Source organism: Mustela lutreola, chromosome 7 (genome assembly GCF_030435805.1).
Source record: "Mustela lutreola isolate mMusLut2 chromosome 7, mMusLut2.pri, whole genome shotgun sequence".
Lineage (NCBI taxonomy): Eukaryota > Metazoa > Chordata > Mammalia > Carnivora > Mustelidae > Mustela > Mustela lutreola.
The window spans coordinates 109,166,960-109,183,478 of NC_081296.1; positions in this window are offsets into that span (position 1 = coordinate 109,166,960).

Genomic DNA, 16,519 nt, shown 5'->3' on the forward strand with positions numbered 1-16,519 from the left:
GATCTTAGCTGCTTGCTTTGTCCCCTATCAAAAATACATTCCGAACTCTCACCTACTGCTATTTCCGGGGGCCATGACAGCTGAACGCCCGCACACACTGTGAGCCAGGATTCTGCCTGCAGGACCGTGTGCAACTGAAATGCATGCACACGGACACCAACAGAAGGTGCAAAACTATTCCTACCAGCAAAGTGCGAAGCTGCTGAAGCAAAAGACAACCCCGAGTCCCATCGACATAGAATGGATAAAAAACCGTGGCATATTAGTGAAATAAGCCAATCAGAGAAAGACAATTATCATATGATCTCCCTGATACAAGGAAGTTGAGAGGCAACATGGGGGGTTTTGGGGGGTAGGAAAAGAACAAATGAAACAAGATGGGATCAGGAGGGAGACAAACCGTAAGAGACTCTTAATCTCACAAAACAAACTGAGGGTTGCTGGGGGTAGGGGGGTAGTAGGGAGAGGGTGGTGGGGTTATGGACATTGGTGGGGGGGTATGGGCTATGGTGAGTGCTGTGGAGTGTGTAAGCTGGATGATTCACAGACCTGTACTCCTGGGGCTAATAATACATTATATGTTAATAAAAATAAAATAAAACCGTGGCATATCTCTATCATGGAATACCATATAGTAACAAGAGTAAGTAATAAGTAATAGAAATAAGAACAAGATTACACAAAACATGAGTAAATTTCACAAGTGTATATAAAGGTCAAAACCAAGCAAAAACATAAAGTGTTGAAAGTCAGGTTAGTAGCTATACCTGGACTAGTTACTGGAGGGTCGGGGGACAGGGGTCCTCTAAGGGCCTCTAACATTCTACTTTTCGACCTACGTCATGGTTACCAGGGTAACGTAGGTGTGTTCACTTGGCACAAATTCACCAGGCTGGGCATCTACAGTGCATGCACTTTTCTGTATCTGTTACACTTCAAGAAAAACAAATTTAAAGTCTGCATTTGTCTAAGTAGATCACTTTTCCATGAGGAAACTTTAGTACTGCCCCAATGTAGCCTATCCCTGATTGCAGATTTGCTTGTTGCTTTAACCGTGACCACATCACCATTTCCCAAAGGGTTTCCGAAGCCCTGTGAGAGCAGGTCAACAGCTGCCTTTGCATTTGTGCATGCAGAAATGCATTTCAGGAGAGAAGCTCGTCCCCTCCCTCCAAGACTATGAACATGTGTTCTTTCCGCGTGTCCAGAAAGTAAGGAAGAAGGAAACATTCAAGCAGGATAAGCCAAACACAGAAAACATCTCATCCTAATGAAAAAGCACCCTTGTCTGTCCCTTTTTTTTTTATTTTATTTTTTTTAATGGAACGCTTCACAAATGTGTATGTCATCCTTGCGCAGGGATACACTAATCTCTGCACCGTTCCAGTTTTTTAAGTATATGTGCTGCCAAAACAAGCATGCCTGTCCCATTTTTTAACACTGGCACTATTTTTCAGGAAAAACAAGAAACCTAACCCCTGTATCCCAGAGGTGCAGATGGCACCTCTAAACAAGAGGGCATGGGGCAGCAAAACAGCGCTGCTCAAAATCCCATGGCAGGTCCTGGTGGGGCCATAAATGGAACCAGATTACCTGTTTCGCAGGGCACTGTCTGCTTCTCATTAGCCCTCACTGCTTCCTGCAGGACGATGTTGCTTGAAAATCTTAAAGGACAAGAGTACAACAACATATTAGATCAAGGGTTGGCAATGTCTGTCCATGAGCCAAGGACATTTGGTTCAGGGTTACACACACACACACACAAACACCATACTTCCTCACGTCCTCTGCTGCTTCGGAGAGCTTCTACCACCACTGTAGCTCTGGGATCTTGACCTTAGTGATTCACTGCTGTTTCAGTCCTACACTCTATCCCAGGGGCAAAAGACTGAGAATCTTGACAAACATTCTAAGAGCGCCTGGGTGGCTCAGTCATTAAATGTTGGCCTTTGGTTCAGGTCATGATCCAGATCCTGGGATCAAGCCCCACATTGGGCTGTCTGATCAGGGGGAAGCCTGCTTCTCCATCTTCCTCTGCCTGCCACTCCCCCTGCTTGTGCTCACACGCTCTCTCCTTCCGTCAAATAAGGAAAGGAAGGGAGGGAGGGAGGGTAAAAAGAAAGAAAACCATTCTGATAGATAACCACGTTCATACTTTCTCCAACCAGATTGTGTTTGAAGGAGCTGGCCCTCTTTCTTTCTTCCCAATGGCTTGGAGGGACACTAGCTATACTTTTTTACCCTTCCACAATATGATGAGGTTGTCAGAATTCTGGTGGCCGGTCCAGAGGCATGCTGCGAACATACCCGCAGAACAACAGGGCAAGAGCAGAAGCCAGGACTGAACCAGGGCGGTGTTCTTCCAGGGTCTCAATGAGTCTTGGAGGTAGCAGAGATACTCGGGGTGTGCATCCTTGGAGACCAACACCAGCACTTTTCTGGCTGTGATGATATTCAAAGCTACGTAGAGGACACAAAGACATATATACAAAGGAGCTAATCGCGGCATAGTTGTTATAGAGAAAAATTAAAGGCAACTGAAGCAACCAGCAACAAAACATGTTCAATCATATGATAGCGGCATATACCATGGAGTATCATGCAGCCATGGAAAAGGAGGCTGATGTATATTAACTAACAGAAGGTGGTCAACACTTTAAAGTTAAATGATAAAGGCAGATTGGGGAAAACTATATATACCATAACTCCATTTATATATTTAAAAAATCCTGTGTGCATCCACACAGACTCACACCTGCTACAAAAAAGACCTAGAGAGAGACACCAAACTATTCTCAGGTTACCTCTGGGGAAGAGAATGGAAATCGGGATGTAAGGGAGAACTTTCCAATTTAGCCATATTCACTTATGTATTACTGTTTATGAATAAAAGAGCCCTTTGTATTTAGAAAAGCAACTGGAGCGTCTGCGTGGCTCAGCCAATTAAGCGTCTGACTCTTGATTTTGGCTCAGCTAATTATCTCAGGGCTGTGAGATCGAGTTCTGAGTCAGGCTCTGTGCTAGGCATGGAGGCTGCTTAAGATTCTCTCTCTTCCTCTATCCCACCCCTCACCACGCTCTCCCTCTCTCTCAGTTAATTAATTAATTAATTAAAAAAATAAAAAAGCAATTTGAAAAACCAAGACTGTGGGGAAACTGGAGGAGGCACATTTGATTAGGGTGGTCAGCACAGACAGAGGCTTCTGTGACTCAGGCCCAAGGGCAGGGAAATAGATTCTCTGAGAGTTGGGGGAGAGGCTCCTCGTTCCCAAGGGTGTAGAACAGTTCCTTTTTTTGTTCTGTTCTCCCTCTTTGGGATCACGTGCCCTTGGTTGCCGTTGGGTCACTGCCAACCCTAGGCAGCCAGAGGAGTCAGGCCCCTCCTTAGGAAGAGCCAGGGAAGATGACTTGAGCCTACTGGGCCCAAGGCCTTGGAAAGGAACCTCCTCTTTACCTTGGTGCCCATTTCCTGGGTTTTTGTATCAAAGGATCTCCAGAGGCTGAGGAAAAGGGGCCACAGCACTTGGTAACTTTCAGTCCGACCTGCTATCCCTCTCCACCAAGTCTTCACCTTAGGGTTGCCTGGGGAGCTTTGAAAAAATATAAGCCTCAAGTATAGATATATACATTGAAATAGAAAATAAATGTTTTGTTGTGTTAACAAATGACCAATGTTGGGTAAAATAGAAATTTTCATCCATTTTGGAAGGAGTGTAAATTGGTTAAGAGCCTTTTGAAGAGCAGTTAGACAATATTAAGAGTCTAAAATACTTTCATGTTATTGTGTCCAGTAATAAAACTTCTGGAAATTTCTCCAGGTGAAAAAGCAAAATGCCTCAAATAAGGAAAATTCCTGTGAAGAATGCTCTCATTATGTCTCTTTTTGTAATAACTAAAAATCAGAAACAAACTAAATGTTCAACAAATGACAGATGAATGGTTAAATAGGTATATTCCTTGGAACACTTTGTAACAGTTGAAATTGTAATGAAAATTTGTAATAATAGGTTAAAATGTACTAATGATGAATTTGTAACATTTCTTCTTTTTTTTTTTTTTAAAGATTTTATTTATTTGACAGAGAGAAATCACAAGTAGGCAGAGAGGCAGGCAGAGAGAGAGAGAGGGGGAAGCAGGCTCCCCACCGAGCAGAGAGCCCGAAGCGGGACTCAATCCCAGGACCCGGAGATCATGACCTGAGCCGAAGGCAGCGGCTTAACCCATTGAGTCACCGAGGCGCCGCTTGTAACATTTCTTTAGACAAAAGTACTTGCGCACCTACACAAAAGTTCATTCCAGAGGAAGGAATAGACATGTCCAGGCCTCATCCCAATCTAATTAAATCAGAAGATCACGGGGTAGGAACTGCACATGAAAATGTGTTTGTTTACCCAGATGATTCTCTCTTTTTTTCTTCTTTAAGATTTTATTTGTTTATTTGAGGTCATAAGTAGGCAGAGAGGCAGGCAGAGAGAGAGGAAGAAGCAGGCTCCCCACTGAGTAGAGAGCCCGACGCAGGGCTCGATCCCAGGACCCTGAGATCATGACCTGAGCCGAAGACAGAGGCTTTAACCCACTGAGCCACCCAGGTGCTTCTCCCCAGCTGATTCTAACTGAAGTCAAGGTTGAGAGAGCACCATTGGCCTTGGGTCCAAATGAGACTTCCTGGTTGAGGTGTGGCCCAGTCCAGCTCATCTGGATGGTACTAAATGGCTTATGTTTTCCTGGCCTTGTCCCTGACTAGAGACACCAGTGGGCCAGGTAGTAACCCCAGTAGGAGGCTAATCATAAATTTGAGATCATGGCCAAATAGCTCTACATCTTACCACAACTGACGGCATGTAGGCTCATTAAGATGGTGAAAATAGCCTAGGTAAGAGGCAAGCAAGGGCTTGAACTGGGTCAGGACAGCAGTGGGAGGCAGAGGAGAGGTGCATTGTACACAGCTGGGCACCTGAGCAAATAGGGCAGGCTCAAGAGTGGAAACCAAACCCCAGAACATACGTGGCCTGTCAACCAGGCCTCCAGGGCCCCTGGTTGCAGGGCTATTGCTGTCAACCTCTACCGTCCTGCTGGCAGCAATAAAAGCTTAGAAGGTTTGCTTCCAGGAGATTTGGTGTCTACCAGGCTCCTTAGAAGAAGGTGCTACAGCGCATTCGCTGCCGGGCCAGAGTAAACAAATGAAGTTGAATGGGAGAGAACAGGTCGGGAAACCAGGCAGCAACACAGTGCATCAGCAGAATATAATGATCCTGTTATGGCCTGACATTCGAGACCCTCAGGCGAAGAGGAACGTGGTAATGTGGCATGATCGGTGGGGCACCGAAGAGTCCCCTGCTCATAAAGGTCCTCCTCTGGCTCTCTGGTGCCTGTGATTCCACTATCAGGGGAGTGCCACTGGCCCATTCCTTGCTGCGCTCTTCAAAAACACAGACTCCTGTCAGGAATAACACTTTGCTCCAACAACCATGTAGCACAATCAGTTCATGATTTACTCCGTCAATCTGAGTACCTACTTTGTGCTTGGAGTCGCCGTAGGAACTGAGATACTAGGGAGGGATGACCTCGTGAAAGTGACTAAGAAGACTCAGTTTAATTCAAAAGTATCTACTAAACACCTCCTGTCACATGACAAGGAGTTGGCGCTGAGATGGGAGGAAAACGGAAAAATGCACAACCTTGTCACCTCCCTCAAGGAGCCCTTACTTAGTCTTGCGGCGGGGGGGAGGGTTAGGAGAGGTTTGTGGCGGGGGGGGGGGGGGTGTCACACGGGGATCCAAGCACACAAAAGGCAGAACAAGCAACTGCTTATTAAACCATTGATATAATCAAGGGCCAACAAGAAGAGTGCAGCAAAGGGCCTTCGTGTCAAAGAGTCTTTTCAGAAGCTTTCATGACTGAACCACACTACCTCTTTTCATTAGGGAGCCTAGAAAAGAAGCTATTATAACCCCACTGTTTTCTAAATAGCAGCATGGGTGTGACTTCCGGGTTCTGAGACCTCACCTTAATGTCTACCCTCTACACCCTATAGGTCTGGCTAGGCTAGGCACTATGAAAGGGAGTTATTCATTAAGCATTGATAGGATGCATAGGGACCCACCCACCTTCTCTGCCTGTGCCCCACCCCCTCTGGACATTTGGCACATCTTGGTGGTGGGCTGAGTGATTTCACATGTACTAAACTCCCACAAAATACATGGTTTCTGTTTACCATAGTCATGCTCACAAGGTACCCTTGTGAGAAAAGCCTCACCAGCTTCTGGCTCTCGCTGTCACAGGGAACAGAGGATTGTGACAGACACCCAAGTGGGGTAAGGAAGCAAGATTTGGAAACAGAAGAAGAGTCGGTTAAGCATCTGACTCTTTTTGCTTTTTTTAAGATTTTATTTATTTATTTGACAGAGAGAAAGCAGTTTCCCCCCTGAGCAAGGAGCCCAATGGGGGGCTCAATCCCAGGACCCTGAGATCAGGACCTAAACTAAAGGCAGATGCTTAACCGACTGGACTGAGCCACCCAACATTCCAGCATAAAACTCTTGATTTCAATTAAGGGCTGTAAGGTTGAGCCCACATTGGGCTCCACGCTGAGCAAGGAGCCTGCTCTCTCCCTCTCTAAAAAAAAAATATAAGTAAACAAACAAACAAACAAACAAATAAAAAGAAAGAAAAACAGAAGAACGGGTGTGGCTCAGAATCCAGATATCAAATAGGATCAGACAGGGCAATATTACCAAATCTTAAGGAGCCTTTTCATGAAATTATGTCTTTTTATGAAACAATCTTTGGTAAATTGTGTTATCCTGGAAGCACATTCCAGGCCAGAGGTCCCTTGGGGCCGGATCAAAAGCCCAGGAAGAATGAGGAATGTAGACAAGTGCCAGAACAAAATAATATCTAGCCCAGAGGAGGGGCAGACTCTTTGGCACCAGGGATCAGGAAAGACTGGAAGCGGAACTGGAAATCAAATCTGGAATTGCCAAGAAAGAGCAGACAGAACAGAATCTAAGGCCAGGCATTGAGGTAGCACAAGCCCTGAGGGGGAGAGCACAGAGTAGGGTCCAAGTTGAAGATGGGTGTTCAGAACCAGGGGGGCCAACTGATGTCTACAGACTAAGCAAAATACCGGAACAGTCGCTGCCTCTTGCTTGTGTGAGGGGGTGTTGCTGACTGAGGAGCAGCAGGAGGGCACTTTCTAAGAAGATACAGAGATAAACGTTCTGTATCTTGAAAAAATTGTAGGTTACACAGGTATATCTGTTTTTCCGAAGTCACTCAATTGTAGACTTGGGATTTGTGCACTTCCAATGTATGTAAGTTTTAACCCCCCAAATTGTTAACATCTTGGACTCTCATTAGGTTTGCTTTTTTTTTTTAAAGACTTTATTTATTTATTTGAGAGAGAGAGATCACAAGTAGGCAGAGAGGCAGGCAGAGAGAGAGGGAAACAGCCTCCCTGCTGAGCAGAGATCCCGATGTGGGGCTCAATCCAGGACCTTGAGATCATGACCTGAGCCGAAGGCAGAGGCTCAACCCACTGAGCCACCCAGGCACCCCTAGGTTTGCTTTTAATGGTACTATGGATCAGCAATTCTGAAACTACAATCTGTATATTCTTGAGATTGAGGTTAGTGAGAAACAGATTTCTAAACATTAGGGAAATAACTTACAAATTTGGAAAAGGTGTTTGTTGCATTGAAATTCTAGTTATTGGTATAACTATATATTGTGTCATAGTTCTATAGATATACAAATATATATATCCAACATATTTCTCATATATGTCTTTGCCTCTATGTGTATCTATTTTGTTTGTATATGTAATATTACCTAATTCTGTCTGCTAAGAGGTCCCAGAAGCAGTGACATACTAGTAGGAATAAGCATATATAGCACCCAGATGTTGGTTTCTAAATACCATTGCCCACAAAAAGAATCAGGGATTCTTGAGAAATGGCTTATTCTGTAGGAATAAGTAGGAAAAGTAGAGGATAAGCCTGGAACATCTTATTTTGCTAGAAGATAAGGAAATGCTCCAAGAATCATGAAAATATTTTGGAAAGACTCAGAAGTCAGCTTGATGGGGCTCCACTCAGTAATCTGGAACAATCTGAACATCAAAATAAATAATATTTATAATGAAGTATACCCTGATAGAATAAGAATCATATTGATATAGATAGATGGATGATAGGTAATAAGAGTGAAGGGAAAACTCTTCATTATGGTAGAATGCCAAAATGAGAGACATAGAAAATCATCAATGGATGATAATTACACAAACAAAACAAAACCAAAAAAAAAAAAAAAAAAAGAAAGAAAGGGGAAAAAATAGGATAATTGCAGGGATGCCTGGCTGACTCAGTTGGTAAAGTATGTGACCCTTAATCTCAGCGTTGTGAGTTCAAGCCCCATGTTGGGCATGGAAGCTATTTATAAATTAATTAATTAATTGGGGCGCCTAGGTGGCTGAGTGTGTTAAAGCCTCTGCCTTCAGCTCAGGTCATGATCCCAGGATCCTGGGATCAAGCCCCGAATTGGGCTCTCTGCTTAGCAGGGAGCCTGCTTTCTCCTCTCTCTCTCTGCCTGCCTCTCTGCATACTTGTGATCTCTGTCTGTCAAATAAATAAATAAAACCTTTAAAAAAAGTAATTAATTAAAAAAATAGGATATGCAATTGCACTACTAGATACTTACCTGAAGTTTACAAAAATACTAATTTGAGAGATACCCGGTTGGCTCAATTTGCTTGAGCATCCAACTCATGCTTTTGGGTCAGGTCATGATCTCATGGGTTGTGGGATGGAGCCCTGAGTTGGATTCCGAGCTCGACAGGGAATCTGCTTGACAATTCTGTCCCTCTGCTCCTCCCCTTCCCTACCCCCACACACTCTCTCTCAAAATAAATAAATATCTTATTTTATTTAAAGATTTTATTTATTTATTTGACAGACAGATCACAATTAGGCAGAGAGGCAGGCAGAGAGAGAGGAGGAAGCAGGCTCCCTGCTGAGCAGAGAGCCTGATGCGGGGCTCGATCCCAGGACCCTGTAATGAAGTTCTAGAACCTAAGTGAGGTTCGGTGGGCTGAGGTCTGGAGCCGATGACCAAGAAAGAATTCTTGAGACATCTTTGGTGCAAAATGGTGGTTTATTAAAGCACGGGGACAGGACCTGTGGGCAGGAAGAGCTGCTGCCCCCGGGGTGTGAGGGTAGGCATGTTATATACCTTGCAGCTGGGGGAAGGTGAGGGGAAGGGATGGGAGGTTTCAACAGAATTTTCACATGTTAAGGAGGGCCTATAAGGTGCCGGGGGGAGGCCTTGCCCTTATGGCTTGATCAATGTCGTCTTTAGGTCAGGCATTGACATCAAGATAGTTGGGAGATTCTTGGTGGGGTGTTATGATCCTGCTATCATTTACATTCCCTTCTACCTCAGCCTCCTCCAGTTTATGGTGGGGAGGGAGACATTAGGGCTTCAGGAACTGAGAGTTATTTGCCTCTGGATATTTGTGATATTGATAAGGTAACCTCCCTGTTTAGATCTCTAGGACATCTGTAGAGCAAGGGAGATTCCTGTTCTTCAGGATTGTGATCCCTGCAAGTTAACTATTTATCGTTTTATGGCAGTCAGGGGTGCCTGAGGAATGCTACACATATGGAGGGGAGTGGGTGGAGAGGGGGTGCAAGGTGCCAGCTTTTGCTCTGTCCTCAGCCAGCCTCCTGCTCCCTCATCACCTGGAATCATGACCTGAGCTGAAGCAGAGGCTTTAACCCACTGAGCCATCCAGGCACCCCAAAATAAAGAAATATTAAAAAAAATACTAATTCAAAGGGATACATGCATCCTGATGTTCGCAGCAGCATTATCTACAATAGCCAAATTATGGGAAGAGCCCACATGCTCATCTGCTGATGAGTAGATAAAGAAGATGTGATCATGGAATTTTAGTGATAAAAAAGAATGAAATCTTGTCATTTGCCACAACATGGATGGGGCTAGAGTGTATTACGCTGAATGAAATCAGTCAGAAAAAGACAAGGACCATATGGTTTCACTCATATGTGGAATCCAAGAAACAGAACAATCAAAGGGGGGAAAAAAGAGAGAGGTAAACCAGGAAACCGACTCTCAACTATAGAGAACAGACTGATGGTCACCAGGGGATGGGGGACACAGGTGATGGGGATTAAAGAGTGATGTGTGCCGGGGCGCCTGGGTGGCTCAGTGGGTTAAGCCGCCGCCTTTGGCTCACGTCATGATCTCAGGGTCCTGGGATCGAGTCCCGTATGGGGCTCTCTGCTCAGCAGGGAGCCTGCTTCCTCCTCTCTCTCTCTGCCTGCCTCTCTGCCTATTTGTGATCTCTCTGTCAAATAAATAAATAAAATCTTAAAAAAAAAAAAAGAGTGATGTGTGCCGATGAGCACCCGGTAGTGTAGGAATCACTAGATTGTACACCTGAAACCAAAATAACACTGTATGTTAACTAACTGAAATTTAAATAAAAACTTAAAAAAATAGACAGAGATATCTATAATAATTACAGAGATGTAAAGTACGCTCCCCTCCCCCCATTACTTACTGAAAGGTTAAAATAATAACTTCACAGTGTCAGGTACCACTATGTCAAGTCATGAGACCTAACATCACTATATTGGTACAAACCAATATCCCACATCATGTGCCCTCAATTAGCATGCTTGGAGGAGGGTCTATCAACTCTGCATAACCTGAGTCTGATCATGAGGAAACATGCGACAAACCAAATTGAAAACAACTGGCCTGTACTTTTAAAAAATGTTTGGGTCAAGAAACAAAAAGAGAGGCTGAAGAAGTGTCCTAGAATATGGGAAAATAAATAGACCCGAGAACTAAGGGCAGTGCAGGATTTTGAATTTGACCTTGGGCTGGGGGGATGGAAAAAAAAAAGAGTACAGACGTTTTGGGAGCAATTAATGAAAGACATAGTAGGATGGTATTAATGCTTCACTGCCTGATCGTGTAACTATACTGTGGTTATTAAGAGAATGCCTTTCTGGAAAATGCATATTGGAACAAGGAGGGGCACTACCTCTCCATCTTACACGCAAGAGGAGAGGGGGAGAGAGAGAGAATAGCACAGCAAAAAAGGCAAAAATGCAAACAAAAAATCAAAGGTTGTAAAAGTTCCTTGTGTTGTTCTTGTGATTAATTGAAATCATATCAAAATAAAAAGATCCTCCCGCAGATCTGTGTGGGTGTGGTCCGCAGCCAGGAGACCTGTGCTTCCTGCTGGGGCCGGAGCCAACCCCAGGTAGGGCCATTCCAGGGCGTGCTGGAGTGCTGGAGGGGAGGGGTAGTCAGGCTACGGGGTCGGCTTAGTTCGCTGGAACAAGTATTATGGAAATGCAGTCAACAGCTAGACCACAAGCAGGGTACAGTTCCGGGTAGGGCCACCCTGTCCTTGCGGCAGAGAGGCCCTACAGCTGTTTTGCGTCAGATGAGTCATAGATAACATGCAACGGAAAAAGAATCATTGGCAAATGTGTGAACTGTGCTCAGATTTCATTTCATAAAAAGAAGAGTTAAATCTTCTGCTTTTGTTATAACCCATCAAGAACTAGAAATGTGTTTGCATTTTTGCACGGAGGCCTGGATTTTAAAAATCTGGTAAAAGAGTTTAAAGTTCAGAGATTTAAGGTAAAATCACTTAAGGTTTTCCCATTTAGTAAGAGTAATAATTAAAGCGTCAACTTTCCCTAAGCAATTCCTTTCTGAAGAAAAGCATAGATTTAAAACGTAATTCATTTGTATCTCTTCCACATGGCCATTATTCAATGCTTGGCCTTTTGCCATGGCTCTAGAGCACAGTGATTTTTCTGCCATTTCTTTTTTTGGTCAAAGATTCTAAGAATCTCTGAATTGTTAATTATAGGATTTCCTCTGGTTTGTCCCCCAGAAGCTTAACAGTCAGCTTTGTCCCCCACCCCCACCCCGCCCCTGGCAAATTGAATGCCCACAAATCAAAGACCAATTCTCTGAAAGGAAGACAGAGACCTACGTGGGTATTAACTGCCTTTTCTCGAAGTAACAGGTAGCCACTTTGCCTGCTCTCTTCAAAACTGATCCCACTAAGTTCTTTGTAACCTCTAATTTATACGTCCTGGGCTGTGCCTAGGAAAGGCCAAGAGTGACAGCAGTTTTGGGGAGTAGAACAAACCAGAAACCACCTTTTCTTTCCTTCTGCCTACCTGTGGGCAGTGTTTCTCACTCCTCTCCTGCTCACTCCAGGCAGCTGGGGGGCAGCACCTGGCCAACATTAGAGGAGGCGTTGCCCTCCCCCCCCCCGCCCCCGCCCCCCTCAGGAAGGTCTGGAAAACACCAGTCATTAGAGCTAGGCTGAGTCATCAGGGTGTGGAGGCTGTTGGGCCACATTCTTGCAACATAACAAGCAAACAGAGTACAGGCAGAGAACATCTAGACTGTGGATTCTATAAAACTTTGTCAAGGCCGCTTCACAAAGGCCACTCCATGAGCATGAAATAAAAGGGGAGCAGAACCACAGCCCCAGACTCAGGCCGGTTAGAACTCCACAAGGTCAGGTTAGCCTGTGGCCGGTGGGGACAGCAGAGGAAGAGGCCTCTTCCGGGGTCTGAAGACCCTGGCAGACGGTGGCCTCAAACCCAAGCAAGTTTCTTCCAAGCATCTGGTCTCTGTTAGGTCCCCCAATAATGGGTCCGTGATTAAAGGAGCGAGACTGATACAAAGCAAAGGTCAAGCAAAAAGCTTTATTCTGCACCAAGCATCAAGAATCAAACCAAACGTTTGGTGCTGCACCTCTTACAGAGAGGGTGACCTCTCTCTGCTTCACAGACTAGCTTTTAAGGGCAAAGACCATGCGGTTGGGCCTGGCCACGCACAGGTGGCTAAGGAAATTGTAACACATAAAGAAAGCTGCATAGTCATGTTAGGTCACACATAAGTGACCAATTGAATTATAATTTACCCTAGTAGATACTTGAACCAGCTTATCGCCTTGGTCAGAATTGGTGCCCAAAAGGTGCTCCAAGGGGCAGGGCCCATACTCCTTGGTAACTAGGGAGACAGTATGCACCCCCTACCAATCGGATGTCTCCACCTGGCCTGACCCACCCTTGTATTTGGGCTTTGTTACCTGGTACTGGTTTCTGGGACTTGTTTTTAAGTAGGTCCCCTGGGGGAAGGGGGGCAGGGACAGTTTAAGGGTTAAACAACAAGGTCATTGTTTAACCTGGATGGAAGTGCTCTGGCTAAAATAGGTCCTTACAGTCTCCAGGTTTAACTGCTCCTGGTCTTGAACTCCTAGCTGGATAGAATTTACCAAAGTAGAACGTAGCCCTTCATACTCCTGAGAACCCAGGCAGAGAGGAGGCTCTCTTTGTCTTTGAGACTGAGATCTGTTTGCAGAGCTCTAGCACTGGACAATGCAGACCCATTCTATTAGGGGTCAACTGAGAGGCAGGTGTCCTGGACCAGGGAGGATCCCACGGACAAGTGCTGGCAGACCTAACTTAGGCTCCTGGGGCTCAAACCAGTTCTTTGCTGCAGTGGGTCTGAACGTACGCACCTGGCTTGGAGACCAAACTAAATGGTCAGCCTGATGAGTAAATGGTTCTGACCAAAAGGTGGGAGTCGGCAAGAAGCGAAGAATGCCCAGACTAAGGCACCGGTGTGATGGCCACACCCTACATCCCCTGCTACGTCCCCAAGCAGACATCTTAGACCTGACATTTAAACAAGCTATGAGACGTTTGTCAAAGTATGGGGAGACAGATGCTTTCTGCCTTTTTGCCTTTGGGTATTTTTCTCCTGCTTCCTGAGCTGTGCTGGGGAGAGACAGCGACGAAAGGGAAGGAGAAACCCAGGAAGATGAGAGAAAGGCACCCCCATCCAGAACAGAACCCTTTGTTCTGCTCCTGCGCCAGGGGGCCGAGGGCCTGGGCTGGCTGGTCAGCTCCACTCACACGCTGGTCATCCCCTCCACTTGTGTTACAGGTTTCTGTCTGAGGGGCCTATGTACAGTCTTGCTAATGTATCATCGGCAAGGAGGGGCCAGGTGTGGCTGTGGACAGACGGATGCAAGTAAATCTTTGCCTCTGGAAAAACAAATTAAGAGGCATGCCTTTCTAAAGGCAGTAAGAAGGGAGCACCTGGGTGGCTGAGTCGGTTAAAGGTGATCAGACTCCCTCTTTGTCCAGTGTATTTTACTGCATTATGGGATACAGAAGAGATGAGAACTAGCACTTGTTGGGGGCTGGCTAAGTGTGTTGGGCACTTCAGTTATATTCTCACTTACTGCCGCAACAGCGGAGGCAAGTGACATTAGACCCATTTTACAGATGAGGAAACTGGGGATGCGTATTTGATTGCGTACCAGTCACCAGACCTTAGGCAACTGGCAGAATTAGGATCTGAACCCAGGTTGGTATGTACAGAGGCCCATGTGCTTTCCACAGGACTGTGCCTATTGTTCTTTGTCATTTCTGGTCAGCCAGGGCTTCTTAATCTTCTACAGTTTGTCAGTGATTGTAAGGTCATGATTTAACTTCCATCTTTTAAATATATTTGATTCGAATTTTATTTTTAAAATAGAGTTGACCTCTGAACAAGATGGGTTTGAGCTGTGCAGGTCCACTTATTCACAGGTTGTTGTTGTTTTTTTTTTTTCCAATAAATACAGTACAGTACTGTAAATGTATTTTCTCTTCCTTATGATTTCAATGACATTTTCTTTTCTCTAGTATACTTTATGGTAAGAATACAGTACTTAATACATAGAACATACTAAATATGTGTTCATTGTTGATATGATCAGTAAGGCTTCTGGTCAACAGCAGGCTATTAGTAGTTCAGTTTTTAGGAATAAAAAGTTATAGGCAGATTTTCAACTGCCCATGGGCTCAGTGGCTATAACCACCGTGTTGTTCAAAGGTCAACTGTATACATGGATTTCATTTTTAAAATGCATTTAAACTATTTTTTTTGACTATAATTAAGAACACAAACAGGGGCGCCTGGGTGGCCCCGTCGGTTAAGTGCCGGCTCTTGATTTTGGCTCAGGTCATGATGTCAGGGTCATGAGATCGAGCCCTGCTTCTGTCTCTGTGGTCAGCTGAACGTTGGCTTGGGATTCTTTCACTCCTTCTCTTGTTGCCCCTCCCCCTGCTTGCAAGTGCGACCTTTGTCTCTCTCGAATAAATAAATAAATCTAAAGGGAAAAAAAGGTTAAAAAACAAATACACAAACATACACAGGGCACCTGAAAGAGTCAGTAGAGCATGGGACTCTTGATCTCAGGGTTGTGAGTTCAAACCCCACCTTGGATGTGGAGCCTACTTAAAAACCAAAAAACATATGTTAGCTAGTTACCAAATTATAACACGTAGCACAATAGAAACACAAGCACATAAATTTCTGCTGACAGATTTTTGAGCCAGGTCCTCCCTCTTTTTCTCTCTCTTTTGGCTAACAGAGATTCGAAGTATAATTTAACCTACAGTACAATGCACAATTCTTAAGTGTACAGTACCTGAATTTTCACACATAGGTACTCCTTACGACCCTACCCATATCAAGGTTTACATAATGTCCAGCATCCCAGAAAGTTCTTCTGTGCCCTTTTCAAGTCATGAGCCACCCTGCCACCCATCACTAATCCGACTCTATTACTAGTTAGTCATAGGCCACTGATTGGGAAGGTTATGGGCGTGCACTGGCCTTTCATGTCTGTTCCAAGAATGCAATGCTCAGTCAACTGTCCCACGAGGCTCAAAAGCATCTATCTGGTCCCGGTCAGGCCTCAGTGGGCTTTTATAAGTTAATACATATCCTGATACATGAGTGAACCACTTATAAAAAGCGTTGGGTATTTCATGTCTGACTTTCATATCTAGGACAAGAAATTCAACAGTCTTGAAGATTTGATTTAAAAATTTAAAACTGTTCTGGTATTCCTTTCTCAAATTTTGGATCTGTTTATACAATAGAGTACAAATCAAGCTGATTAAAAAAATATATATATATATGTATGTATGTATGTGTATATATATGTATATATATAAATACTTATTTACTCTTTGCAACTAAAATGATATAAAGAAGTAAATTAAATGGCAAGCTTGATTTCAAGATTGCAATGGTTTTAACTACAGTAATTATTTTAAATTTTGGTATTCATTGAAATAGTAGTTTTCCCTCATATATGAACTTTATATGTGAATGCTAAATAAAATTTAACTTAAAATGTATACAAACAGGGGTGCCTGGCTGGCTCAGCTGGTAAAACATGATATCAGTGTGGCCAGTTAGAACCCCATGTTGGGTCGGAACCTGCTTAAAAAAATAAAATAGGGGCCCCTGGGTGGCTCCGTGGGTTAAGCCTGTGCCCTCGGCTCAGGCCATGGTCCTGGGGTCCTGGGATGGAGCCCTGCATTGAGCTCTCTGCCCAGCAGGGAGCCTGCTTCCGCCTCTCTCTTTGCCTGCTTCCCTGCCTATTTGTGAT